The following is a 26,193-nucleotide window of genomic DNA, read 5'->3' as shown; positions in this document are numbered from 1 at the left end:
CAAGCAAGGCTCTCTTCCTCATTTACCTCAGAGGGCTTTGGGTCAGGCCATGTGTATTGTAAATGCAGGTGAACCCAGTGGGAAGAAATGCTGATGTCTGACTCCAGTTCAGAAGGTTGAATGATTTCTTTATTATAACTATACTATAATACATTAATGTACTTTTTAAAGGAGATACTAAAACTACATACCTGCTTTTCTAACTATCATATCTAACTCAATAAAAACTCGTGACCCTCTCGAGAAAGCCCAGCCCCAGGTGGGTTGGATTGGCCACCAGGCTCAAACAATCCTCACCAGAATCCAACCAAGCAATCACCCCAGGTAAACAATTCTCAAAACACATTCCACATAGGGAAAACAAGGAGCAGAAATAGAAATTGTTTTCTCTTTCTTTCCTCTGTGCCCCTCTATGAAAAAATCCTGAGAGAGAGAAGAATGTGCTGCCACACGTGTGTGGCTGTGCAGATGACACACTGACATATCTAAGGGTGCTGCTTCTCCAGCTGTTCTTTTTGGGTGCCCAAGAACCAGGAGTGAGGTTCTGGCTTCTGGAAGCTCTGAACTCTGCCTTGTCTCTCTGCTGTCATGGGTCTGCTTCCTTCCTGGCAGCCTGGGCTTTTCCTTGGGCTCAGCAAAGAGGAGGCTGCACCTGAATCCAGAGCTAAGGAGAAGCTCTGACTGTGGCTCCTTGTCCTGTGGAATGGAAAAGATAAACACAAACTGTGCTGGAGCAAAGACTTTGCTGTTATTTGCTGTTATGCTGTTATTTGCTGTTACTCATCTGCATCTAAAGTAAAAAGAGACCCCGAAAATTTCTAACAAAATGTCTTTCTGCAAGCGCAAATCTTGGTAAAAGCTGTCAGAGTTTCTTTATGCAATGGAATTGGAAAGCTAAATTTAACTGCTCCTTCAGGCTTCCCTCCCCTTTCTTTTGTTTTCTGGCAAAAGCCCCATTACCAGAATGGAAAGCTCCAGTATTGAAATTTTCCATTAAAGTTGAAAAAAACAACAAACAACAACCTTTCCAAAAAACCAATAGTAAAACCTACCAAAGCTTCCCTCCCCCCCCCCCCCCCCCCCATCTCCTTATGCTGAGCATGTGGAAAGAAGAGCCCTTTCCAAGGTAAAGAATGGCACAGGAAGAAAGCATAAGAGGAAGCAAGGGAAGGTGACATGTGGACAGGGACTGCAATCACAAACAATATTCTGACTCAAAGGCTGTTCAAACACATTGTGCATACTCAAAATTACTTTTTTAACCATTTTTAAACTGGTTCTTGCCAACTGAGAGTGGAAGCCTAACAACAAGAGCCTGTTTATTCCTGATTTGTGCTCTTGGCAGAAGATTTGGTCTCAGTGACCTCCTGAAGTCCTTTCCAACCTCATTTAGTCTCTGATCCTATAAGCACAAGTCATTGAGCTCACCAGGGTCCTTGTGCAGATTGCATTAAGGACAATGAAGAGAACATGGTAAGTGAAGGACTGAATGACTTCAGCCCATGCTGAACATCTTCCTCCAGACTTGAGTGTCACAGAACCACTTGGGTTGGAGAAGACCTTTAAGGCCAAGTCCAGCCCTTAATCCAGCACTGCCCAAGCCACTACTAAACCCTGTCCCCAAGTGCCACATCTAACACATCTTTTAAACCCTCCAGGGATGGTGATTCCACCCCTTTCCTGGCACCTGTGCCGGGGCTTGGCACAAATTGAGGCCATTTCCTCTGGTCCTATTGTTTGTTATTTGGGGGAAGAGCCTTGCCTCCACCTGGCTGCACTCTCCTGTCAGAGATTTTTGGAGGGCCAGGAGGTTCCCCCTGAGCCTCCTTTTCTCCAGGCTGAGCCCCCACAGCTCCCTCAGCTGCTCCTCATTAGATTTGTGCTCCAGACCCATTCCCAACTCTGTTCCATTTTCTGGACATGTGCAGCGCAGAAAGGAAAGGGGAAAGGAAAGGGAAAGGAAAGGAGGAAGAAGGAAAAGGAAAGGGAAAGGGAAAAGGAAAGGAAAAGGGGAAAAGGAAAGGAAAAGGGAAAGGAAGAGGGAAAGGGAAAGGGAAAGGGAAAGGGAAAGGGAAAGGGAAAGGAAAAGGGAAAGGAAAAGGAAAGGGGAAAGGAAAGGGGAAAGGAAAGGGGAAAGGAAAGGGGAAAGGAAAGGGGAAAGGAAAGGGGAAAGGAAAGGGGAAAGGAAAGGGGAAAGGAAAGGGGAAAGGAAAGGGGAAAGGAAAGGGGAAAGGAAAGGGGAAAGGAAAGGGGAAAGGAAAGGGGAAAGGAAAGGGGAAAGGAAAGGGGAAAGGAAAGGGGAAAGGAAAGGGGAAAGGAAAGGAAAGGAAAGGAAAGGAAAGGAAAGGAAAGGAAAGGAAAGGAAAGGAAAGGAAAGGAAGGGAAAGGAAAGGGGAAAGGAAAGGAAAGGGGAAAGGAAAGGGAAAAGGAAAGGGAAAAGGAAAGGGAAAAGAGAAAAGATAAAAGGGGAAAAGAAAAACAAAAAAGAAAAACGTTTTGCCAATGATTTAAAAAATGTTTTATAGAAAGCAGAAGGAATGTGAGGCAAAATGCAGGTCCTCAATGCCCCGCCTGCGCTCTCCCCTCTGCGGGGCCGCTCCGTGGCCGCCGCTGCTTTTGTTTTCTTCCGCCGAGTGACCTCCCTGTCACTGCCAATGTCACCCTGGCCCCAGGAACCCCAGCAGCCCCTTCCGGACGGGGAACACTCGGTCACCGGACGAGAAATTTGGCTGCAAACCCCAGAGAGAGCAAAGCTGCGTCAGAAACAAGCGAGCCTGGGAACGGGGGGAGAGAGGGGAGCTCTCAGTGATCAGCGTTCAGACCCAGCACCAATTCTCCAGGGACTTCACAAACGTCCTCGACAGGCCACAATGCCCCTGTTGAATGCCACCCCCCTCGGAAATGGAGGGTTTTTCTGTGTCGCTTCACATCCCGACTTTGCCCCCGATGTTGTGGTCAGTCTGGAGCTGCACAAGCAGCACAGGGTCTTCCCCAGGTGGCACAGCTTTATTCTGTGGTTGACATTTAGCTACAGCTGAGATGGGCACGTTAAAGCCATGATAAGGAAAATATTTGCTCAGCATGGAGAGCTGCTGATGGGTAAAAATTGCCTGGTGTTACCTTCAGCATGCCTTACATGGCATGAGTGGGGATGCACGGGCTGGAGCCAGGAAAATCCCAACCTCTGGAGGTTCACAGGCTATTAAAGGTACCAGTTATCCCTCTGGGACCCCATCTTCTGGCTCACAGCTCCATTTGCCACACGAGCAGCACTGACTTCAAAGTATCAGGCACTGCATTCATCTGCTTAAATCTGCTGAAATCCTGCTGGAGCAGCTGATGGGGATCAGGAACCTGTTGTCCCAGTTTGCAACAGGAATCCAAAACAGACCAGATGAGCTACAGTGCCCTGAAGGTGCACTCCAAGGCCTGCTGGCTGCACACAAGGTGTGGTGTGAGGAATAGAGACTGCTGCCCTGTGAGTGTGCCCTAATAATTTGTCAGCATCGATGTTACCAAAGCTGCCTCCTCTGGAATACAAATGCCCTTGGACCTGCTTGTCAGCTCTGCTGTGATCACATTTTTCTCCCAGAGGTCAGCCAGCCCTGTATCCTGTATCCTCTCCCCTCGGAAGCAATCCTCAGCTGTAATGAAGTCCACTCCCAATTTTAGCTTTTGTTTGTTGGCCCTCTCCCTGTGATAAATATTTATTATCACGTTTATTATCACATTATTTTGGTGACTCACTGTCCTCGACTTCCCAGCATTGTTTGTGACAGGAACTTCTCAGTACCTGTTTCATTAACAGCCTGCAAAGAATAAACTTTGTCTCCTGTGGACTCAGCCCCCAAAAACCCCTTCTGCCTCTCCTTTGGGGTGAGTTCATGACCTGCTCTTTGTCCACTTTGATCACTTCATTCTTTTGCACTGTCACTGCTTTCCCCATGACCAGATGGGGCTGTCCTTTCTTTGAATGTCAGTGGCCAGCAAACACTGGTCCCAGGGCAACCATCAATTTTCCCTCCAGCACTGAATTAAACCACAGCCACCATCCTGAGGTCCCCAGCTGAGTGATTACATTTTTGATGTGTGGTAGTGCATGCTCAGCAATGGCCAGCTGGGTTTTTAGAAACACTGGTGCCATCTTTCTACTGCAGCACAGGTTTCTCAGGCTGAAATCTTTGCTAACCAAAGTCTTCTTTTCATTTCTACAAATTAACGTCGAGAGCTCTTCCCCACTTGAACTCAAAGGCTCATCTCAGATCCTGCCCACCCTTGGGTAATGTTAGCACAGAGATGCAAAGGCATGGGAGACTCTCAGGCTCTGAGGTATCAATAAATCTGAAAAGGGTATTTTTTTATTAATAGGTGTGCTCTGCTCCCTTTCCTCCCTTTCATCTTCCTCCACACTGCAGCCCATTACTGCAGCACTCCTCTGACCTGAATCCCTCATGCCTCACCCCAGACTCCCCACAGCCCTCTAGAAACTCCTGGAAATCTCTCCTCTGGCAGAGCTTCAGTCTGCTTGTTACACAAAATCCAGTTTTGTTCTGCTTTTTGCCTGCTGTAGTCCTGCTCGTTTTATGATCAGTTCACACCATTTTGCTTGCATTCTCTAGTCTCCAGCTAAATAAAAAAAACCCAAACCTGTCCTACCCAGGACCTGTCAGCTTACCCTGTTACCTGCCCATTTTTGCCTCCCTTCACAAACCCAAGGTTTTCAGCTGCTGCTTGCAGAGGAGGTTGCTCACACCAGTATTTTTCTCTTTCTTTCTCAATCTCTCAGAAAAATCTCCCAGCTGCTCCCCCCTCTAAATTATTCCTTTTTCAGACTCAGGGGTTCTCTGCAGTCTGTGCTGACCTGTGTAACTCCATGTGATGCTCCATCTGTTGTTGACTTCTTTGTGTTTACTTACTAAGGGGAAGCTGAAAACACAATTTCCAGCTCTGGCCAGTGTTCCTGCCATTCCTCAAAAATAAGATTTGTTGTGGATGGAGCTCTGATTCCGATCTGCTCAAGGCTGTGGCTCAGCCCCAGGGATGCTGGCTGAGGGAGGACATGTGAAAAGTGTCCCGTGCAGTGCTTTATCTCCCGTGAGACACATAATTCTCTCTGTCTCAGTCTCCACACTGAGATGTCAACAGCTGAACCTCCAGTTCAAGTGTATTTATGCATATTTATCCCTGCATGGCCAGTGAGGTGTATTAAAACCAGTTTATTTCAGAAATAGCATCATTTTTCCTGGCGAGGCAGAGCAGCTTCTCTAATTTTCTGTGCCACTTGTATTTTTGGGCTTAGTGAGGCAAAATGCCAAGGAGTGACAGCCTGTTTACCTAAGAGCAGCTAAAAGAGCTGTGTGGCAATCAAGGTATTGAGTGGGTTGGGCTGAAAATAGATCAGCTTGGGAAGGCTTTGATCAGAAATATTCACTGGGGGCCTGGCTGGCCGTGAGCACCAGTGGCAGCCCCCCAGGGGATATATCCCCCTGCACATGTGCTAAGCAAGGTACACACTCCTCCTCCCCCCATGAGCCCCACCGTGGAATGGGATTCATTATCACCAATGTGGTCATTTTTCTTCCCCACTGGGAAGCCCTCTTTGGAAAGGGTTTTTGTGGCTTCACTGGGATATCACCAAGTCTTTAATCTCAACAATCATTTCCTCAGAGAATGATTGTTTAACCCCTTGAAGCTCTCCTGAGCTCCCACCAAACCAGGCTCCAAACCTTTCCCAAGCTGTTTTGCCTCTTTCTTTCTCCATGAGCAGACATGCCAAGCCCAACCTACCCATGTGATTACCAAACTATTTGCCTGCAGCCTTACATATCTCACTTTATACAGCCCCTTGTGCCAGCTTCTCTTCTCTGGGCATGTCTACATTGCAGTTTTGGCCCAGGCTCCAGGTCTGGTGTGGCTTTTGGCATCCTGACAGGCAGGACAGATTACAGAAAGGTCTGGGCTCTTTTGGTGGCTCCAGGAAAGCTCTCACCCTGAGATAGAAGAGCATGAGCACAGACCAGGCTCTGGCTTTGAAGGTGTGGGATTCAACAGGTTCAGTCACAGGCCCTGGGCTTAGCTCCAGAGAGAACAAACAGCATCACATCTCTGTAGCACTTTGTTCAAGAGTGTTCCTGCTCCTGAATTGCTTAATTTTGCAGCATATGAGGCACTAGGCTTTTTTCTTTGCAGTTTTCCAGCTGCAAACATCAGGGAGAACTGGTCACTGTGCAGGGATACAACATTGTAAAACCAAGGGCTCTCCTCAAGCTGCCAGCCACAGAGCTTGTTACAGACTCAGTGCCCACTGTTATCACAAAAAACCATGGTTACATCAGGAATTTTCCATTTCCAGGGCTGCCAGGCTCTTAGTTCTACACCTCATCAGTGGGAGAGAAATAAAAGCACTGCCTTAGGGCTGTTTGAAAGCTGCAGAGCATGCTAGGTCCATCCCTGCTGTGGATGACAGTGCCTGTACCTGTCCCCAGCCCTGCTGATGTTTAAGGCTTTATCAGACTCCACAGGAAAAGAGCTGAATGTGGTCCAAGCAAATTCCTGAGGTTTTCCAGTCTCCTGTTGCATCTGGCACAATCCAGCTGAGGATCTCAGGGTCACTGGCTCCAGGCCGCATCCTCCATGTCACACATCTTCCAAAGGCTGGAGTTGTGTTTTACTCTATAAAGGTATTAGAAACTAAATTGCTCTTTGAACACAATGGTGCTGCCCATGCAATTCTCCTTGCAGGTCTTAGGAATTGCCTTGTTATCCACATCAGTCCTTCCCTGGATCAACCAACAGCACAAACCTCATTAAATCCCACACTCACTGTTGCATGCCTACAGCCCTGGGAGACTCAGGGAAGAGAAAATCCAACTGTCAACACATTTGGGCTCAGAAAGAGGAAATCAGAATGAAGAATTAAAAATGGCAGATTTTTGCAGTGCCACTGTTTTGGTCCTGGGTCTAGAGCAAAGCTGATCAGATTTCCAGACGCACCAGTGGAATGAGGATCAGTAGTTTGCTGACCAACTTCTCATCAGGGAAACAAAGGGATGGCAGCAAGTCAGGGACTTGCCCTAAGTGAGCCCAGAGGGGCTAGATCCTCAGCTTTGACTGCAGTTCCATGGAAAACAAGATAGCAATGGAATATGTGACCTTCCAGCATCCTCAAGGTCCTTCCTGCCTGATGGAGGAAGCAGCAGTGGGGCTCTTCTGTCCAGCAGTGACTACACACAGGGCTGTGTTTTCCCACTCACATCCTTTAGTTAGAAGTCAATGTGAAAGGCAATTTCAAGCTTTGGGATGTTGAAAGTCTCAAAAAAAAGGAATTTTCAAGTATGGGGACCATGTATGGATTTTAGCTGATGCCTGAATACTTTAGGGGTTGTATTTTGGGATGTTCCTTATGCTGCTGAATCACAGCCCAGACACTGAGGTTTGAGAACTGCTGGTTTAGGGAGATGGTTTCAGACACTGAGGTAGAAGGTTGGGAGGCACAGCAGGCACTTGGTTGGTTACTGGGATCAGCTGACACTCTCCAGTTTGTTAAATCAGGTAATCTGACCTTAAATCCAAGCCTGTAGACGCAACCATGGAAAGGGCACTTCCAGGAATAGGCCATTTATCCTGTCACTGTGCACGGAATTACAGTAAGATAATAACTCTGGGATGTGGTTTATTTCCCTCTGGTTGCTGTGCCTTCTGGATGCTCAAAAGAAGGCTTTTCTTGCCTTTTTTGTTTCAATTTTAGTTTATTTTTATTTTTAATCCTAACATTGGCATTCCCTTACTTGCTGACTCCAGTTTTAAAATGGGGAAAACAAACGGAAATATATTAGTGCTGCCTTTGTGGGAAAGGTGCCTGCCAACATCTCAGCCCTGCTCTGTTCATAGCATCCAACTTTTACCTTCTGTCCCTGTGAGATGCTGGGACTGACCAGATGATGTGGATGCTGTTCCCTGACTCATCCTTACGGGCTAAAGTACCAAAACCAGCACATCAGCTACAAAACCCAGCCCCTGCTCCAGCACATTGTTAGTACCCCTAATAAACCTTGTGCCACTGGAAATCCCAGGTGCCCTGTGTAAGCAAGCATAGGAATCAGCCTAGCAGCCATCCCCTGACTCGTTTGCACCTAAAAGCAGGCAAAAAATAAAATATCTTTAGTGGATACCATTCCTTGGAAGGTCACTTGTACTTCAGATCACCTCAGCCTGGTGTCACATTCAAAACTTGCCAGCAGATTTGGGAAAATCAAAGCTCAAAGAACAGCTCCAGTCAAGGACCCTTTATTCCATGGGGTTTCCAGGCAGGGCTTATGCAGTTGACATAGGGATCATGTTTTTTTTTCTTTAGGAAAGAATTTCAGGGAGGAAGACTGGTGGGTACTGAAAGCAGCTTTGTGTCCTGTCACTAAGTTTCAAGCAGGTCACCTGGGTACCTAAAAAACTCCAAACAAACAGGATCCTATTGCATCCTTCTGATCCCAGGGATAGTTAAGAGTGGCTGATGCTGAGGGCTGTCTGCTGCTCCACTGGGTCACAGCTGCAGCCCCTGGGTAAATCTCCCTTTCCAGCCAGGAACGACCCTTTTAGAGCACAGCTCATCTCACCCCAAAGGAATCAGCTGCAATAAGTAAACAAAATTCCTACAAACCCATCTTGTAGGCTGCTGCCTCCTTCAAGGGCATTAAACTTTTTCCAGTCATGTGTGAGACCCCTGCCTTGGCCAAGGGCTGGGGGAGAGGAGCAGGAAAGCTCTACTCAGCCAGGCAGGAGGATTTGGGAAGTCACAATGTCCTGGTGACCCTGTGTAAGTTTTTTCCTTATACCCCACGTGATGCTTTTCAAAATTGCCAGTAAAATCATGGTTTCCTTTAATTCCATTGCTTTCTTTAATTCCAGAGGTGGAAAGTGGGGTTCTGTACAACCCCTCAGTGCATTTATAGCCACCATTCCCTTAAGTATCCTCAAAGCAGGGAAAGCTTTCCTCATGGCTCCTGTGTGACCAGAGATGTCCTATCAGGTCTAAGTGGGAAGGAATGTCCATCTCCTCCTCACCTGATCTATACCTCTCCAGGTAAATTAAAATAATGCATTTTACTCCTGCTGACTGTCTAGATGCTTCCTCTTGGTCTAGAAGCATGGAAAATTGGGGATTTGGCATAGACTGTTATGGGTAGCATCCCCAAAGTACTCATCAGCAATTTGGGATTAAGTAGTCCCTGGCATTTTTGTCAGGAAAACAGGCAGATGTTATCAGATAGTCTCTCTGTCACTTCCCGTTCACTGTTTGTGAACCAAGGGATAATTTCCAGCTTTGGAACCTTTTCATTCCCAAAGAGTTGAAGCTGACATGGTTTGTGCCAACAGGCAGCCAAGTATAGAGGGGAGGGAGAGAGAGAGAGAAGGGGAAATTTATTATTTCTGGGACACAAGAACCCATCCAAGGGTTCAGCCTGAACTCTTACAACCAGAGGAGACCAGGTCACGTATGGGATCACTCACTCCTCTAATGAGGGGCTTCCCAAGGAGCACGGGTGTTACCTACCCCAGGACCTGCACCCACTGTGTCACCCCAAACTGGTTTGAGCAGGGGATAAATCCCACAGCAGAACTTCTCTGGCTTAAACTGAGCCCTCCCCATCATCCTTGCCCTGCATGGACAAGACAACAGAGGCACAGGGAGTCACTGGCAGTGGGTTAAAGTCTGGTGGTTCCAAGTGATGAAAAACACGAGTGTGCACCTGTGGGTGTTGGTGTTGTGAGCCACTCACAGCCAGAGCCTGCCTCCAGCACATCAGGCTTCAAATTCTGCTTTTGTTTTTGTGGAAAGCAGCCTGTCCCTGTCCAGGCAAGAGCAGGGATAGAAGCCAAGCCAGGCTGCAGGTACTGAGGGGACAGGAAAGAGCAGCTGTGGGAAGCAGCAAGAGTCCAGCCCAGACCATCTGCTGCTGGTGGATTAATCTCTAACCTGTGCTCTTAGCTGGCCAAGGGAAACTTGTTAGGCTGAATTTGTATCTCTAGCTTCAGGTTACAGCCTGGCATGTTAAAATAAACCATCCCTGACTTCGTGTCAGCTTAAAAAGCTGGGCTGTGGGTTAGAGATGTAGAAGGAATTGTGGAAGGAGCTGTTTGTGATCACCAGGGAGAGGAGGAGGAGACAGCTCCATGCTGCCAACAGCTTGAGCATGGCCAGAGCACCTCCTTGAGAAAAAAGAAAGGATCAGAGCCCCAGGATAAAGGAGTGTCTGAAAAGAGCCTTGGCCCCATGAGAAAAGGCTCTCTTCTGCTCTGGGATCAAGCGTTGTGTTCTCTGAAGGAGCAAATTTGAAACAATTTTTATTCTCTTGCTACTATTGTTTCTCATTACCACTGTTTGTCTTGTGTTCTTTTGTGAAGCGTCCTCTGCCAGACGAGTAGCAATCATGAAAACTTGGAAGTATTGTGGAGGAAGGAGGATTTTTTTTAAATTTCCTTTTTAAAAATGTGAAATTAAAAAAAAAAAAAAAATCAGATGTTTTCCCTGCTAGTGAAAAGTAAGGTGAGAAAGAGGAATGTATGGGGAAAAAAGCTGTCTCACAGCTTTGTTGAATGCTGGAGAAGGAAGAGATGGATGAAAAGCACTAATAAAAAGCAAAGTTTGAGGAGTGGACTTGAAGACTGCCTTACGGCTTATCTGATTCCCCACAAAGGGGCCGGGCTGTCTTGCAGGACGGTTTCAGGTAACATCAGCCCGAGCCTCCTGACTCATCCCTGTGTGGGTTTTGGATGTGCTGGAGCTGAGCTGAACCTGCCAGGCTCTTACAGTTTGCTTTTGCACACATGGAGGAGAAGCTGGGCTGCTTGGACCGAGCGTTACAAAGCCTCTTTCTAGGAAAGGAGCTTTGCGTAACAGAAGGGAAAATAGGTCGTTGTCAAGGTTTAGGGCATCTGCAGAAGAAAGTAAACAAGTGGTGCAGCGTGGCCGGGCTAGAGGGGAGAGCAGGATCTGCTCCTGCTCCAGACAAGGCTGTGCTTTGAAGGAGGGCTTGGCTGGGAGTAAAGACAGCCTCCTGTTTACAGCAGTGGGATTCGGGTTCTCCACGTGATCCTTGGCAAAGCATCCCATGCCTGAGCTGAGTCTGGGTGCAGGGAGGAATCAGCTCCCCACAGCACCCCAGGTTTTGGGTGCCAGGCTCTGTTGGGCACGACACACAGCAAACAGGGCCTCGGAATCGCTGTGGAGCTGCTGCGGGAGGGGGAGGCTCCCCGAGGCAGAAAACCATGGCAAAGCAGAGCCAGGCAAAGCCAGAGCACAGCCTGCCCAGGGACACAGAGAAAGAAACAAAAAACAAGGCAAAAAAACCCCCCAAAAAACCAAAAACCACCAAAACAACCACCAGCCTCCTGCAAAAGCACCGCAAAGTCCTTACAAACGCCCTGGGGCATCGTCCAAGCGAAATGCCAGGGGAGATTTTGGGAAGACATCCAGCTGACACAGAACCACAGCACGTTACCTTCCCGAGGGCCGGGGGAGAGGCCGGGCACCCACCCGGGCAGCAGCGGCCGGCTCTGTGCTGGCAGCCCGGGCTGTGGGCGAGCCCTCCCCGCCGGGGTACAGCCTGTGCCGGAGCTGCGGCAGCCGGGGGGCTCCGCGGAACATCTGCCAGCTGCCCGGCCCCCGCCGCCAGCCCGCCAGGACATCTTGTTTGTGTTTTTGTGCGGAGCACACTCCCAGCGGGTTATGTCAGAGGTGAGGAATGCAGGGCCACCCTGTGTCATGAGATCAGACTCGCATTTTTAGGCCGAGCTCTTACCGTATTTGCTGGGAAGCGGCGCGGGGGCCCCGCAGGGGTGGGAGATCCCCCTTCGCCCGCATCCCGCTTTTCCAGCCCTCGCTCCAGCGGAGCCGGGTGGGGCGGATGGGGCCCGTCTGCTGGAACAAGCTCTCCCTCTGTTCCTCGCAAGGAGCAAGAAAGGAAACGCAGTGAATTAAGGCGAATGAAAAGGCGGCAGTGAAAGGCGGCCGGGAGCGGTGCCAAGCGCAAGGCGAGCGCGGGGAGAGAGCTGGTGGCGGGCTGCTCTCTGCCGCCGGGGAAGGCATCGGCACCCGGGGCTGCCCCACCGGGAAACTCACCCAGACACCCCCAAAACATACCCCTGCCAGGGGCTGAAAGCGTGAGGAGCGACATGAACCCCCAGGCCAGCGAGGAGGCTGGGCTTGGAGCCCCTGGAGTGAGAGCATTTGACCCAAACACCGCCCAGAGCAGCGGCTTTCCCCCAGTTCTGTTGCTGGGATCCAACCCTTACATCCCACCTTTCTGAAATTTAGAGGCTGCTTGGTCCAAGTCCTGCTCTAAGAACGCTGGTGCAAAACAGCTCTGCTGATGTCACACAGAGTGGCTGCACTGCCCGTTCCCAAGTTTTCCTGCTTAAAACTTGGAGGCTCCTTTGCAGCTCTGCATCTCACCAAGGGTGGAAGTTGGGGAGACACTGATCCTGGTGCCAGTGTGGAGAAAATCCACCGAGGCAGGGTCAGACCCTGGCACAAGAAAGGCTTCTCTTCTCTGCTCTAGTGTGGCTTTTATTTCCTTTTATTTCCTTATTTTTCCCCCTTTTTAAAAATTTTTCTGAAATAGCTACAACAGTAGATCTTGAGATCGAAAAGCCCAAAAATGAAGAGAAACACTTCCACAGGCCACGTCCCAATGCCACTGCTTGATATTTTTGGTTTGTTTGATTTGGTTTTTTTGGTGGTTGTTTTTGTTGTTGTTGTTTTTGTTGTTCTATTTTGCCCTGCTGAGGATTTTGACATGGTGTTTTGTTCTGTGTCAGAAGGAAAACAAACCCTGAAATACCAAAGTCTTTCACACAATGGTCTTTCCTTTCTCTAAACACCCCTGTGAGCTGGGCCTCTTGCAGCTCTCGACTCTTCCCAGAACAGGAGAACAAATACTAGGAAATCTGGAGGGGTGAAATACACGGATGAGCTGCAGGGAGCTGGCAGCACCAGCTCCACATGATTCCATGTCTCCAGTGCTGCCTGCTCCTCACCTCAGGGAGGCAGGTGAAACCTCCAGTAAGTGCTGATGGCTCCTGTCCTCCTGGGAGTTTTCTGCTGAGCACCTCAGTCTCCTTTCGCTGTCCTTGTGAGACGGAACAGGATAATTTTAAGTCCTCATCTCTTATCCTCTGGCATCTGCTGTTTTGTTGTGTCACTCCCACACTTCTATGGTCCCAAAAGTCTGCTTGGGAGATTCTCCCTTTTGTGGCATGAAAATGAAAATGGTGATTTTAGGTCCTCTCTAGACTTGTGGTGCTGTGGAGGCACCAGAGGAAATGAGGTCTTGAGGAAATGAGAGAGGTGACCAGCAGGCACAGAAGGGACTAGCAGACAGCTCCAGAGGGATCTTCAGACCCAGACCCCTCCCCTTTTCACCCACCAAACACAGAGGTGATGTGTTGACAGCAAGGGGCTGGTTGCTGCCTCGTAAAAATGAGGAGGGAGAAGCAATGGTGTGGGAAAATTAGACTTGTTTAATGACTTAGGACATTATCTTCTCTTTCTTCCCACTCTCTTTGTCTGCCTTGCCCTTCATAAAGTTGTGCTTTGATAAGATTTTCTTTTTTATCATCTGGGGTGGAGATTTTGGTTCATTTTCCACAGACTGAAAAAGGAAGAAAATGGGGCTTCATGCAGCATTTAGCAACAGCCGTGGACACTGAACCAGGACCAGGTAAGACCTGGAGAAGGGGTTGCAGGTCCACCTTGGCTGATCCAGAAGACTTCAAATGACATGAAATAAGGATCTTGGCTTTCATTAGATTTTTCAGCTGCCTTTAAGAAATAGAAATCTTCAGCAGCAATGTTTATATATATTTATATATACATATATATTTAGATTTTATACAAGTTCAGTTCTACTGCAGTGAACTCGTTCACTTCTGCTATGCTCCTTCCGTTTTGGGGGAAAAACAATGACATTGCTTAGCAACCTTTAAACCATTTTTAGAGAGCACAATAATGTGGGAAGGATGAAGTTGATGTCTGTTACCTTGCCCCAGGTTACTTGATCTCCCAAATATTAACTCATCTAACCTTATTATTTGCTTCTAATCACTATTGTTTTCTGAATTGCAGTTGAGCATCCTGAAATCATAGAATATCTCAGGTTGGAAGGGTCCCAGAAGGATCCTAGAATGGTTTGGGTTGGAAAGACGTCAAAGATCTTTGTGTTCCAACCCCCTTCCAAGGGCAGGGACACCTTCCACCATCCCAGGTTCCTCCAAACTCTGTCCAGCTTGGCCTTGGCCACTTCCAGGGATCCAGGGGCAGCCACAGCTGCTCTGGGCACCCTGTGCCAGGGCCTCAGCACCCTAAAAGTGAAAAATAAAAAGGATCAACAAGTCCAACTCCCTGCTCCTTGCAGGACTGCTATAAATGTGCACTGCTTGACTTTAATGTTGGGGTTTCACTGCCTCTGCAGCGTGGCAGAGCACCAGGCTCTCTGGGGAGATCCAACAATACAAGGCAGCGAAATCTCCATCCGACCCAGGCAAGCAGCTGCTTTGCCTTGCTGCAGCCCAGCAATGGGATATGTTGTGCCTGCCAAAGCAGATACTGAAGGTTCTTTCTTTCCTAATTGTCACTTTTTCTGTGACTGCTTCGAACACAGAACCAAGGAGCATGGAAAGAACAGTGCTTCCCCTGTCATGGATGGGGTGGGAAAGGCAGGAAAAAAAGACTGAAAGAAGAATGTGAAAGGCACCACAACATTCAGAGGCTTGACTCTGATTTGCTTGAAACAGTGTAAACAAGCAGGTTACAAAACTTGGAGCTGTGACTGGTGCTGGCACCAGAAAAACAAGGAAAACATGTTTTAGACCAATTATACTGCAGAAGATATATGAGATTTTCAAGATACCTAAAGCCATCAGCATCAGGAAGTGCAGTAGTTTGAGTTTTAGGGCCAGATGTAAACACCAGGGCTACAAGAACCAAATACTTAACCTGATATAAAGTGACTGTTGTATTGTTTCTAAAGATTTTGCACTGTTTGAAAGATTACCTACCATAAGATCTCTCTGCTGCTCTTCTAACCTCCCTGCTGGGATGCCCTGCAGCTGGCCCAGGCTCATCTTCCCCAAGTTCTTTATCCATCTTTCTTCTCTTCCTGCTCCAAACCTCAAAATAGCTGTGGAATTCTGTGCAAACTGTCTTGAGTTTGCCCTTTTCTGCTGGATACTCACCCAACCTTTCCTGACCTATGGCCGTATTTCCCCACTCTTTGTAACATCCATAATAATGCTCTCTGCTCATAATAAGGGCAGGACTGCCCTGGCTTATGCTCCTGCCTATGAAACTCACTGAAAGAGCATCCCACATACTGGACTCATGAGCAACTCAACTCACCTACACAAAGAACAATGAGGCAGAGCTGGTAGGTCTGAGCAAAGGGCCCAGGTCAGTCCCTGTGGAGAAATAGGACAGGACTTGCAGGAAGATCTTGTTCCTTGATGTTCTCCAAGTTCCCATTGGAAGCCAGGCAGAGCTTCCTGATTTTCATGGATTCAGCTCTCTGTCCCTCAAGGCCACCTCTCCACTGGTCCATTTCCATCTGGTGTCTCCCCATCCCATGACTGAAGAGGCTGTCCTGCTTCCTGATTCATCCTTCCTGGTTCCTACAGAACAGGGAGACAGCCACAGACACCCATGATGGTTTTGGTTCTCCAGAGCTGTGGTTCATTGCTCCAGCCCTTTATGCTCTTACATCCTTTAGGGGAAAAAATCAACAATCAGTACAATGGTGCACCTTCCTTTACTAACCCAGCACACACTTCAGCTGCCCTACCTTTCCCAGGAGGGTGGATAGCTGGGAGATGGGAAGGCACCTGAGAAGTGATGAGTGGTGCTCCTGCTCCAGCAGGAAGTTTCAGGCAGCCTCAGCATGGTGATTTCATCCCCTTCAGCAGGCCCCTTGCCAGACACATCCTGTCCAGCTTGTGCTGGACAGACTGGCCATGAGAGGAGTCAGTGGCAGCCAACTCCAAATGGCCAAGACCAGCCTCTTTCCAGTGCTCGGGAGCTGATTCATGGTTTGGTTTTCTGCCCCACCCAGTCTAGAGTGAGTTCAGCACATCCCTCTGAGCTTCACTTTCCTGCTTTCAAGTCTCTCCCTCCTTCAGAGATCTTCCCACATTCATGGCCCAACCCTGCTGCCACCAACTCTCTCTCTTTTCCTGGACTGGACACCAAGGCAGCAGCCAGGAGCTCGCTGGCTTTGATTCATACTCCTCTAGGAAAAAAGCTGCTGATTCTGCTGGTGATTCTTCCTCTTGACTGTCTGGCCCAGCACAAAACCTTGGTGTTCTTCTCCACCCCTGTCTTGGGGGAAAAGGCCACTTCTGAGGGCCACTGTCCCTACAGGGCACTGCTGAACTTGGAATGTGGGAAGTGGAGCTGTGGGAAAAAACACAGCTTTGGGAGCATGGGAACACATTCCTATCCCATCAGCTTTGTGCCACCAGGCAACGCTCAAGTTTGGTGTGTGTTAAAAATCAAAACCTGATGGTTTCCCCCAGGAATCAGGCTCCTGAATGACGTAAGCATTTGTTGTCTCTCTCCTTAAATAACTACAGAGCAGAGCCAAATGGGTTTTCTCTCCAACAGATGGGCTGCTGACAGGTGCTGCTGGGGGCTGAGAGATGGAAAATCACGGACGCTCTGATATGGTCTGTCACTAGCTTGAAGAGAAAAAAAGCAGGTGAGATTTGGTCTTCTTCTTCTGCCACGTTATTCAGATGCTGTAGAAGTATAAAACCACAATAGTATTGTGTTAGGAAAATACTATTACCTCGTCTCAAAGGCAGGGGAATGGAATAAGTCCTAAAGATGGAAGACTGGGATATGTCCTTTGGGACAAGGAGGATCTGCTTCCATAACACAGGTCCCAGAATAAGCAGGGTTCTGTCAGAATGGCATTGTGTAAAATAACAGAAAACAAAAGCCTTTCTTTGTCCCTAAATAAGTAATTTCTGTTCTTCCTTTGTGGTTCACTCTTAAAGGCTAGCTGAATCCAAGGAGGATGTGGTCACACTCGTTGGAAACTCCAGATGCTACAATGTAAAAACACAAATCTGCATTAAACCGACATTTTTTATGAGTTAAATCTCATGTGCTTTCACTCTATTTTTCTCACAGGGTGATGGCAGGCTGCTGCAGTTTTCATGTCCCTTGGAGAGCATTTGCCCAGTTCCTCAGAAATCTCCCCCTTGATTTTTTTGACAGGATAAAGTCTTTTGTTATTTACTGATGTCACTGTAGCCTAGGAGAGAAATCAACAGAATCATGAATTATAGACTATCCTTGTAGAACTTTTCACTCTGTTTGATTTAGTGTGAACAAATTCCAGATAATTAGAGATGAGTTCAAGTTACAACACTTCACTTCTGTCTTCTGAATTGCCCTAAGTAGTGAGGAGTGTCTGGGTTGAGTCACAGGGGTCATTGGGAAGGTGAGATCCTTCTGTGTGTAGGTGTCAGTTTTGAAGAATCCTAATTCTATAGCAATGCATCTGTGTATCTACTCAGGAAACACATCAGACTTTCAAAAAAACCCTCAGAATCCCCAGCATAAAAACATCACATGGTGTTGTGTGGGTTTTCTTCAGCTTTAGCTGTGGCATCCTCCAAGTGGTTCTTTACTTGCAGGTCATTTCCATCCCAGCTACTACCTCCTGCTGCTGAGCACTTGAGGGATAAGGAAAGAATCATCTTGGCCTGGGTTTTTGAGATCTGGGACTGCTGGACATAAAATGTACCATCTCTGCAAAGCTTTCCACCAGCATCCTCATTTTGTGCGTAGAAAAGCAACTCCAGCCTTCCATTCAAATGAAAAAACCAAAAACCAAAACAAAAACCCAAACAACCAAAAATGGAAGGGGTATAGGAAGAGGCTAGGGTCTTGCTTTCTCCTTGATCAACAAAACCCTTTTCTCAAAGCAAAACTAAAGTTGCTTCATCATGATATTGGAAGATGATGTACAGTGCTCTGGTACAACAACGAGGGTGGGGTGTCCCAGAGCACACAGCCACCCCGGGGCACAATTAGGAGAGTTAACGGGACTTTTCCATCGGAATGCTCCATTTATTATAAATAGCCACCATTTTAATCATAACTCACTGCCTGCTGGAAGTCCTTTGGTAGTGCCATTGTCATCTGTGGACACTGGAGTCTGGGGAGGAGAAGGATGTGTTTGTTATTTGATGGACTCTTTAATGAGGGCTGTACTCAGTTCTCTCCATGTGCACAAAACACCACAACTTGGAAAGCCTGGGTGGTCTTTGGCAAGGTGCTCTTCATACACCCAACTACATCACCAAACACCTTAAGATAGTCAAGGTATAGGTGATGCACTCCTGCCTACCCTTGGAGTTTATAGCTTTTACTGTTGGTTAAAAATCTGAAAAAGTTAGGCCAATATGTGGACATTGGGCCTGGAGGATGCCTCAGCTCAGGTGTTGATAGTTTAGCTCATGATTTTTAACTTCTGGACATCACAGGGACAACGACTTGGTTTGCGTGCAGTCTGATGAACCCCATGGTTTCCAGCCAAGCACTTGACCCAGAGAATCAAACCAATAGCTGCGTGACTCACAAGGAAAAATCAGCAACAGGAACCATAAAAATCCTTGGAAAGTTGAGTGGACTCTATTGCCCTGTAAAACACCACAATGGCACAGTCAGTTATGAAGCAGCACTTTTACCAGCTGGGAGAAAAGGAGGAATGGACCTCCTTTGGATGTGAAAGTAAAACTCTGCTTATTTCTAACTCTTCAGAAGATGGGACAAGGATGGCATCAAGAAACTAAAACCAGACAAGGAACAGAAGGAATATTTAAGGAAAAACATTGCAGCATCTGGCAAAATATTTTCTCTTTATATCCTTCCTTGGGGTAATGGTTATTCACCACCTGAATGTCATTGGTGGTTGTGACTCCTCAGGATGTAAATCACAGAATCACAGGGTGATTTGGGTTGAGAGGGACCATAAAGATCATCCAGTTCCAACTCCCCCATGCATAAGAAGAGCAGCTGTACTGCACATGTGATGGGCTGAAGGGACAACTCAGTCCCCGGGGTAGTGTCTGGTGAAGGGTGGCTTTGATGAGGCTTACAGGAAAGCCACTCATGGTGGAGAGAAGCACTTGGGGTCCCAGCTGGTTCATGTTTTACATGCAGTCATAAAAAAATCAAACAATCATTTAGCGTGCAATAAGCGGATGCAGGAAGGTTTTTTTAAACCAGAGTCACAGCAGGTCGTGGCCAGTACTGATTCCTTGCTGTTATGGTCAGAGGTCCCCTCTGATGCATGGGGGGACTCTCCTATCCTGTGCTGATGTGACCTGGAAACCCCTGTTGTCTTGGAGTTCCCCTGGCTCCAGGCCCATGCAGGGGGATGAAGGCACTGACTGGTGTTCAACATCCTGTCCCACCAGAGACTGGATGGAAAATACTGATTTCCTTTCAGAGGAGATTCAGAGATGCGTTTATTGAGGACTTGTTTCTCCTTGGAGCCAAAGGGATTGGAAAGACAAAGCCCCTTCCCCTGTCATGTTGAAGGCTCCAGGCATGGAGCAAGAAGGTAACACAAGGCTCAGTAACATGCAAGATCTTGGTTTCCTACACCAAACCACAGTGCAGACTCCTGGCTTCTTTGTCAGCCACCATGGAGCCAGCAAACATTAAATTAAGTGCTGTCCCCACCAAGGTACTAACAGTCCCAAAGTGACATCTCTTGTTGCTCCTTCTACAAAATGCCACACCCTCTCTGGGGGTGTTTTCAAGCTAAGGTGATCTTTCAAGCTTCATGGCTGGGAAGAAGCCCCCTGGGATCAGATGCACAGGCAGAAGAAAACATGACAAAGGAGGCACGGGGTGTTTGACCTGGTGACAGCAGTAATTGGCTCAGATTTGTTTGGCTCGTGGATATTCACTGGTGCTGTTGGAGGTGGGATGTAAGAGCACCACCAGCCCTGAGGTGCCACATTTTTCTGCACATGGATGCAGTGACTGCCCTTTTGAAGGAGGTTATTAATCTTTGCCATGTCATTGCTTTGAGCGATGGAGCAGTGAAAGATCCATTCTGCAGCACCTAGAGAGAAAGCCCAAAGACCTGGCTCCTCAGAGAACAACCCATACCCACCCACTTGGAGGACAGAGACTCCTCTCTAGAATTTCACAGCCACTTTGGGAACTTGGGAACTTTGAGGTTGAAAGCCCCTCCATGGCAAATACCTGGAGGAACACTTCATCTTCCATGGCTGTAAGAATTTGTCTTAACTAAAGATTTTCAATTAAAAGTCAAGACTGAATTGCTGCAAAGTGCCAGAGATAAGAGTCATTAATACTGGAATGCAAGTTTTAAATAATTTTTAATATGCTCTGCAAGACATCCATAAAAGGCCCTTAATCAATATGCTCTTCAATTCCTTGCATTAGGGTTTGAGGAATTTAAATTCATGGCAGGGGAAGGGTCGGGAAATCATAATGAATTTCCATTAGAGCTCTTAACACAGCCAGACCTGGGAGATCATCAGGGTGCAAGCTGTGGGGAGGGTGTGACCAAATGGATCAGACATTTTTGGTGGTCCCAGTCCATGGAGAATGGGTGTTGTGGCTTGTCATTGATATGTAAGCAAATTTTTGAGTCCCTGTTGGTGACAGCAGCTGTGATTTTGCTTGGCCATTTCAGCCAGTATCAAATATTCACTGGCACTACTGTCAGTTTAAGCATTACCTGACCTTCCCCTGGTGAGAAGAGCAGAGAGGATGAGGATGGGCTGAGCTGTGGACAACAGGACTGCAGGTGCTCATGCCTTGGGACCCCAAACGTGCAGCATTCCTATGCCCTCACAGACTTGATAACTCTCTTCCTGCACACGTACAGGGTTAGTTTTTTGGTTGGTGCACAAGCAAAGCAGGCTGATACTCCTTCTTCCCACTGCCATCGTCTCACAGCAGGAGCATGGAGAAGCATGAGCTTTTCCAAGGTGAGGAGGACCAGGACAATCCAACCCATCCAAGAGGACACTGTGACAATGCAGGTTTGAAGCTAAGCCTGTGCTTAAGCATTTGGCTGGATCCAGGCCAGAGGTGCAGAAAAGAAATTTCCAGTAAGGACAAAACTCTAGGAAGAACCAAACCCTAGAGGAAGCTCAGGGTGAGGTTTGTGCTTCCTATTTCAGTCTAAAAAAAGCCCTGTCCCAGGAGGGGGTGAGTTTCAGTAACATCCAGAAGATCTCCCACACGCACACACCAAATATTCCAATCCTTCGTACCCAGCACAGGGGTGATGATAGTAAAGCACATGGAAATTCCACATGCAGATGGACCCTCAGAACATCCTTCCCTGCAGGTAGCCCAGGGACAGAGCAGCATCACCCTTGGAATGGCTCACGGGAGGAGGGACACACTAAAATTAGAGGTGGTTGTTGCAGCCAGCTTGACCCCCAGAGATGATGACAGGGCCTAGGGATTTATCCTGTGGTGGTTATCTGCTTGCTCTGTGCCATGGGTTTGGATGAGGGCCAGGTATTTGTCTCACCATTTTTCCTTGGGAGAAGACAGGATCTGGGGGCTGTGCCCTAGGAGCAGGCTGGATGCAGTCACACTGTTTCAAAGGTTGAAAAAATACAGTCCTGTAGAGGAAAGCCAGGTGAAGCTATTTATTAGACTGCCTCAGGCCCTGCCTAGTTTACTGCCAACCTAAAAATTCCCCAGTGCTGGGAAATCAGCTTGGACCTTGTGTGCACATTGCTGCAGCTCAGCCTGCGTTCGGAGGGTGCATCTGTCTGATTTTGCAATCCCGAGGCTTGAAATGGGCTAGGGAAAAGCAGGCAGCCCTTTGGAGAGGGATAGGGGAAAATAAACAAGGAAAGAAAAACACAAGGAAACCAAAAGCGCAGGCGGGAGGGAAGGGAAAGGCAGGATTTTGTCTCGGGAAGGCGTCGGAGCCTCTGAAGACTGTCCCCGCCGTCGCCTCGCATTGCGAAAGAGCTTTTGGCTCGGTCTCGGGTGCCCCTCGGTTTTCCAAGGGATGCCGGCACGGAAAGCCTGTCCCGGGCGCTGCTCGCAGAGCGCAGCGGGGATGCCGGGGAGCCGGGGGCCCCGCGCCGGGGCCGGGACGCGGCGGGAGCGGGCTCGGCGCGGGGCCGCCTGCCATCTAGTGGCACCGGGACCCGCTCCCCTCCCTGCCCCGGCCGAGGGAACCCCCGAACGCAGCCCAGGCCCCTCCGACACCCCCCGCGTCCCTCTGCATGCGGGGGAATCGCCTTCGGGTTTGGGGGTTCCGAGGGGATTCTGCCAGCGGGGCTGGAGCATCTGCCTGGAAAACGCGCCGAGACGTCAATGCGGTGGAGCGTGAATGTGTTTGCGAACTGAGGAGCCGCGCCGATCCCAGCAGCCATGGACTCCTGCCTGTGGCTCTCTCCCCCTCCCCTTCCTGCACCTTTTCCCCTCCTTACGCCTCTGCTGAGGGTTTCTCCTTCTTTCCTTCATTAAAAGAAATAACCCGTGGCAGGAGCAGGCTCTGTCCTCCCCTCCATCTTTTCACGTTCACTGCAGGCTCCCTCCTGCCTCCCATTTGTGGTCTCGTTGCTCCCCCACTGCTGCTGGTCCCCATGGAGAGCGGCGGGGGCGGGGGGACACAGCCGCGTTCCTTCTCTTCCTTCTCGCATGTCTTTAACACCCCCAGATCTTTCAGGGATGCTGACATCTCTCTGTTTCTGCACCCAGAAGTTTGAAAGCTGAAAGGGAGGGGCGAGGCCTGAACCCCCCTTCCTTTGCATCTTCCTGCAAATTCCAGCAGTAAATCTCCTCTGTTGTGCTGGGAGCTCCCCTTTACTTTTGGGGTGACAGTGTCACATTTCATACGCAGGGAAGGAAATGGAGATGGCTTTTCAAAGGCCACCCCACAAAGGGATGGAGTAATGCACTTCCTAATCTCATCCTGCCCCTTGGGGTCCTTCTGAGGGGTACAGAGCAGAAAACTAACATGGACAAAATCAAATAGCCCACACCAGGATGCTTATCAGGCGTAGAGCTGGGATTTAAAAGGAGAGGGAAAGCTGGGCCCTGGGCAGCTGTGAGATGTCAGCCAGTGGCAATGATGTGCCCAGGTGGTTCAGCACCTGAGGGGTGTCAATGATGATGCCAGCAATGGGTCCTCTTGGCAAACCAGCACCAGACACAGATCATCTCTGATGGAGCAGGTCAGAGCAGCCTGGCAGCACCCCAGGATTCAAAAGCATGGGGAAGAGGGCACAGGGACACTGGGGGGCTGTGCCCACAGCCCCTCCACTGGCAGTGGATGCACAAAGCCCTTCCCACTGAAATCAGCTTGGAGGTGAGGTCCAACCAACCCCAGATATGACCCAGTTCTGGGGGTCCAGTTTGCTCATGGTCTCTTGTGGCAGCTATTGCTGGATGCAAGACTCTGCTGCCGGATTTTCCTGCCATCCTGCACAGCCTAACCTGGATCCAGCAATGCACTTTGGATCTGAGGACTCCAAATCAACACTCTCCATCTTCAGCAGTAGCATCACAAAAGTGGCATTTGGGGTTTCCTTGTGTTCTCCTCACTCACCCACCTCTCACCTTGCTCCAAAAATACGTTCACCCTACTTTTCCTTCCATTCTTTTTCTTCTTTTATTGCTTTGTTCTTTAATTAAAAAAAAAAAAAACCTACAAAAACCAACACAACTTTTCAAGTTGACTGTACAGCCCAAACCTTCTGCTAGCCTAAAACCTGGGCAGTCAAATATATCACAAAGGATTTATTCACAAGGACAGTCTTGTTCCATAGGTGCTGTCAGCCAGAAGCTTCTTGAAGTCCTTTATGCAAAGTGCTGCACCACAGTTAGTTGGGAATGGGAAGGGAGGAGGTCTTTTTGGCTCTTGTGTTGAGGGTGCCCCTTACCAGCTGGTGACAGTGCTGGGAACTGGTCCCAGGCATGTTTTCTTTCCAAGGAGAGGTCAGCACCCTGTCCAAGGCAGGATTTTATCCAAGGGAAAAGGCTCAAGGCACCAGTATGACCCATCTCCATCCCGCAGTGTGCTGCCCTGGGGACCAAGCTTCTGCTGCTGAGGAGGGGAGGAAACCTTCTAGGAGGAGAAAAAAAAAAAAGAGATTTCTGAGAAATGTTGCTACTTGGTACAGGTACCTTCAAGTGTATCATAAGAGAACAGAGCTGCCCCTGCTCACTGGGGTTTCCCATCTCCCAGGGTTCTGCCCATTTTTCCTCTACCATCCCAGCTGGCTGGGATTCCTCATTCCTCCATGTGAGCCAGTTCCTTTTGAGGTTGATTCCACATTAGCTCCATGACAAGCTAGAAGGGAACTGCGGAGCCAGTCCTTACACTTTTATCAGCACAGGATTAATTAAAAAAGAATTCAGAAATAAACAAAAAACAGCTCAGCATTAACCGCATGCTAGAGCAATTTCCAAGCAGGTACCCCAGTGAAATAAAAACAGCAATTTGCAGCTAAATAAAAATAACAGTTAAGCATTTGAAACACAAATGCACCATTCAGGAGCAGCAGATAAATATTCAGACGCGTTCATTAGGAGGTTGAGGCTGTCTCTCAAATAAACAGGCAGGTACAAAATAGCAGCCTGAATACTCCAATTACGCCAACATTGCATCAGTGCCGATGCTCCCGGCTCCGGGAGTGGGAGGGGGAGAAGGGGAGAGGGTGAGGAGGAGGAGGGCAGCGGGGAAAGCGCGTGTGGGTAATGGATATATATATTTTTAATTTGCCTTAAATTTTGTTTTATGTAACCAGTGTTTGGATTCTCTTCCCCGGAAGGTTTAACTCGCAGGGATGGGAAGCTCTCCTGTGGCACTGTGCTCCTCGTGGCTCCCCCGCACTGGGGAGAGCAGGGCTTGGTCTCCTGCCCGCAGCCCTAAACCCACCCTGCAGAGCCCCCGGGCAGCGAGGGACGGCCGTGGATCAGCGCAAAGCAAAACAGCGCCGAGCCCAAAAGCTACAAAGCCTTTGGAGCTCAAGTGCTGCAGCTGACTGGAAAAACAACAGCGTAGCGCCCTGAGCCCCCCGCCATCCCCCTTTGTACCGTCCCTGCCCCACGGCTGGGATGTGGCTCTGGCACAAGGGGACACTGAGCAGAGAGGTGCAGGTGGTTGGTGCAGAGTCTTGCTGTGGGGCCGGGGGGATGCTCAGGGACACTGGGGTGTCCCCAGCCCTAAGCACAGCGACACTTCTTGGGGTGACATGTGTCACCTGGGTGGGGACAGGAACACCCTGCCTCACACACACTGCATGGGGACACAACATGAGCCCTGCTGTGGGGCCGGGGGGATGCTCAGGGACAATGGGGTGTCCCCAGCCCTACAGTGAGGTGTCCCCAGCCCTAAGGACAGCGACACTTCTGGGAGTGACATGTCACCTGGCTGGGGACAGGAACAACCCTGCCTCACACACACTGCATGGGGACACAGCATGAGCCTTGCTGTGGGGCCGTGGGGATGCTCAGGGACACTGGGGTGTCCCCAGCCCTAAGGACAGCGACACTTCTGGGGGTGACATGTCACCTGGGTCAGGACAGGAACCATCCTGCCTCACACACACTGCATGAGCCTTGCTGTGGGGCCGTGGGGATGCTCAGGGACAATGGGGTGTCCCCAGCCCTACAGTGAGGTGTCCCCAGCCCTAAGGACAGCGACACTTCTGGGAGTGACATGTGTCACCTGACGGGGAGCAGGTGCCGCCCCACCCCATGCACTCCATAGGAAATGCATTACTCCCACCAAACACAAACTCTGCTGTGGGGCCGTGGGGATGCTCAGGGACACTTGGGTGTCCCCAGCCCTAAGGACAGCGACACTTCTGGGGGTGACACGTGCCACCTGAGGGGGAGCAGGTGCCGCCCCACCCCATAGGAAACGCACTACTCCCACCACACACAAACCCTGCTGTGGTGCCGTGGGGATGCTCAGGGACACTGCGGTGCCCCCAACCCCAAGGCCAGCCACACTTCTGGGGTGACATGCGCCACCCGGGGGAGCGGGGCAGACCACTCGGGAGGGTGCAGCACTTCTCACCACACACAGATTCCTGTGCGGGCCGGAGGGGCTGCCCAGGGGTGTCTCCCTGCCCTGGGGACCTGCACTTTGCGTGTGTCCCCCAGGGCGG

At 49.3% G+C, this 26,193-nt stretch overlaps 1 long non-coding RNA gene across 1 annotated transcript in view; it reads left to right on the top strand.

Moving 5' to 3' along the window:
* The window catches only part of LOC116183191 (uncharacterized), a 53,949-nt gene extending 28,548 nt beyond the window's left edge, over positions 1-25,401 (top strand). The window contains exons 2-3 of the long non-coding RNA XR_014950424.1: positions 16,649-16,742; positions 17,044-25,401. This is a non-coding gene — a long non-coding RNA (uncharacterized LOC116183191). The remainder of the gene's footprint in view (positions 1-16,648; positions 16,743-17,043) is intronic.
* Positions 25,402-26,193: the final 792 nt, after the last annotated feature.

This window comes from Lonchura striata, chromosome 2, assembly GCF_050655825.1.
Source record: "Lonchura striata isolate lonStrDom1 chromosome 2, ASM5065582v1, whole genome shotgun sequence".
In the NCBI taxonomy this organism is placed as follows: Eukaryota; Metazoa; Chordata; class Aves; order Passeriformes; family Estrildidae; genus Lonchura; species Lonchura striata.
Note: the sequence above shows the minus strand (reverse complement) of the source record. Positions and strands in the feature narration are given on the sequence as shown.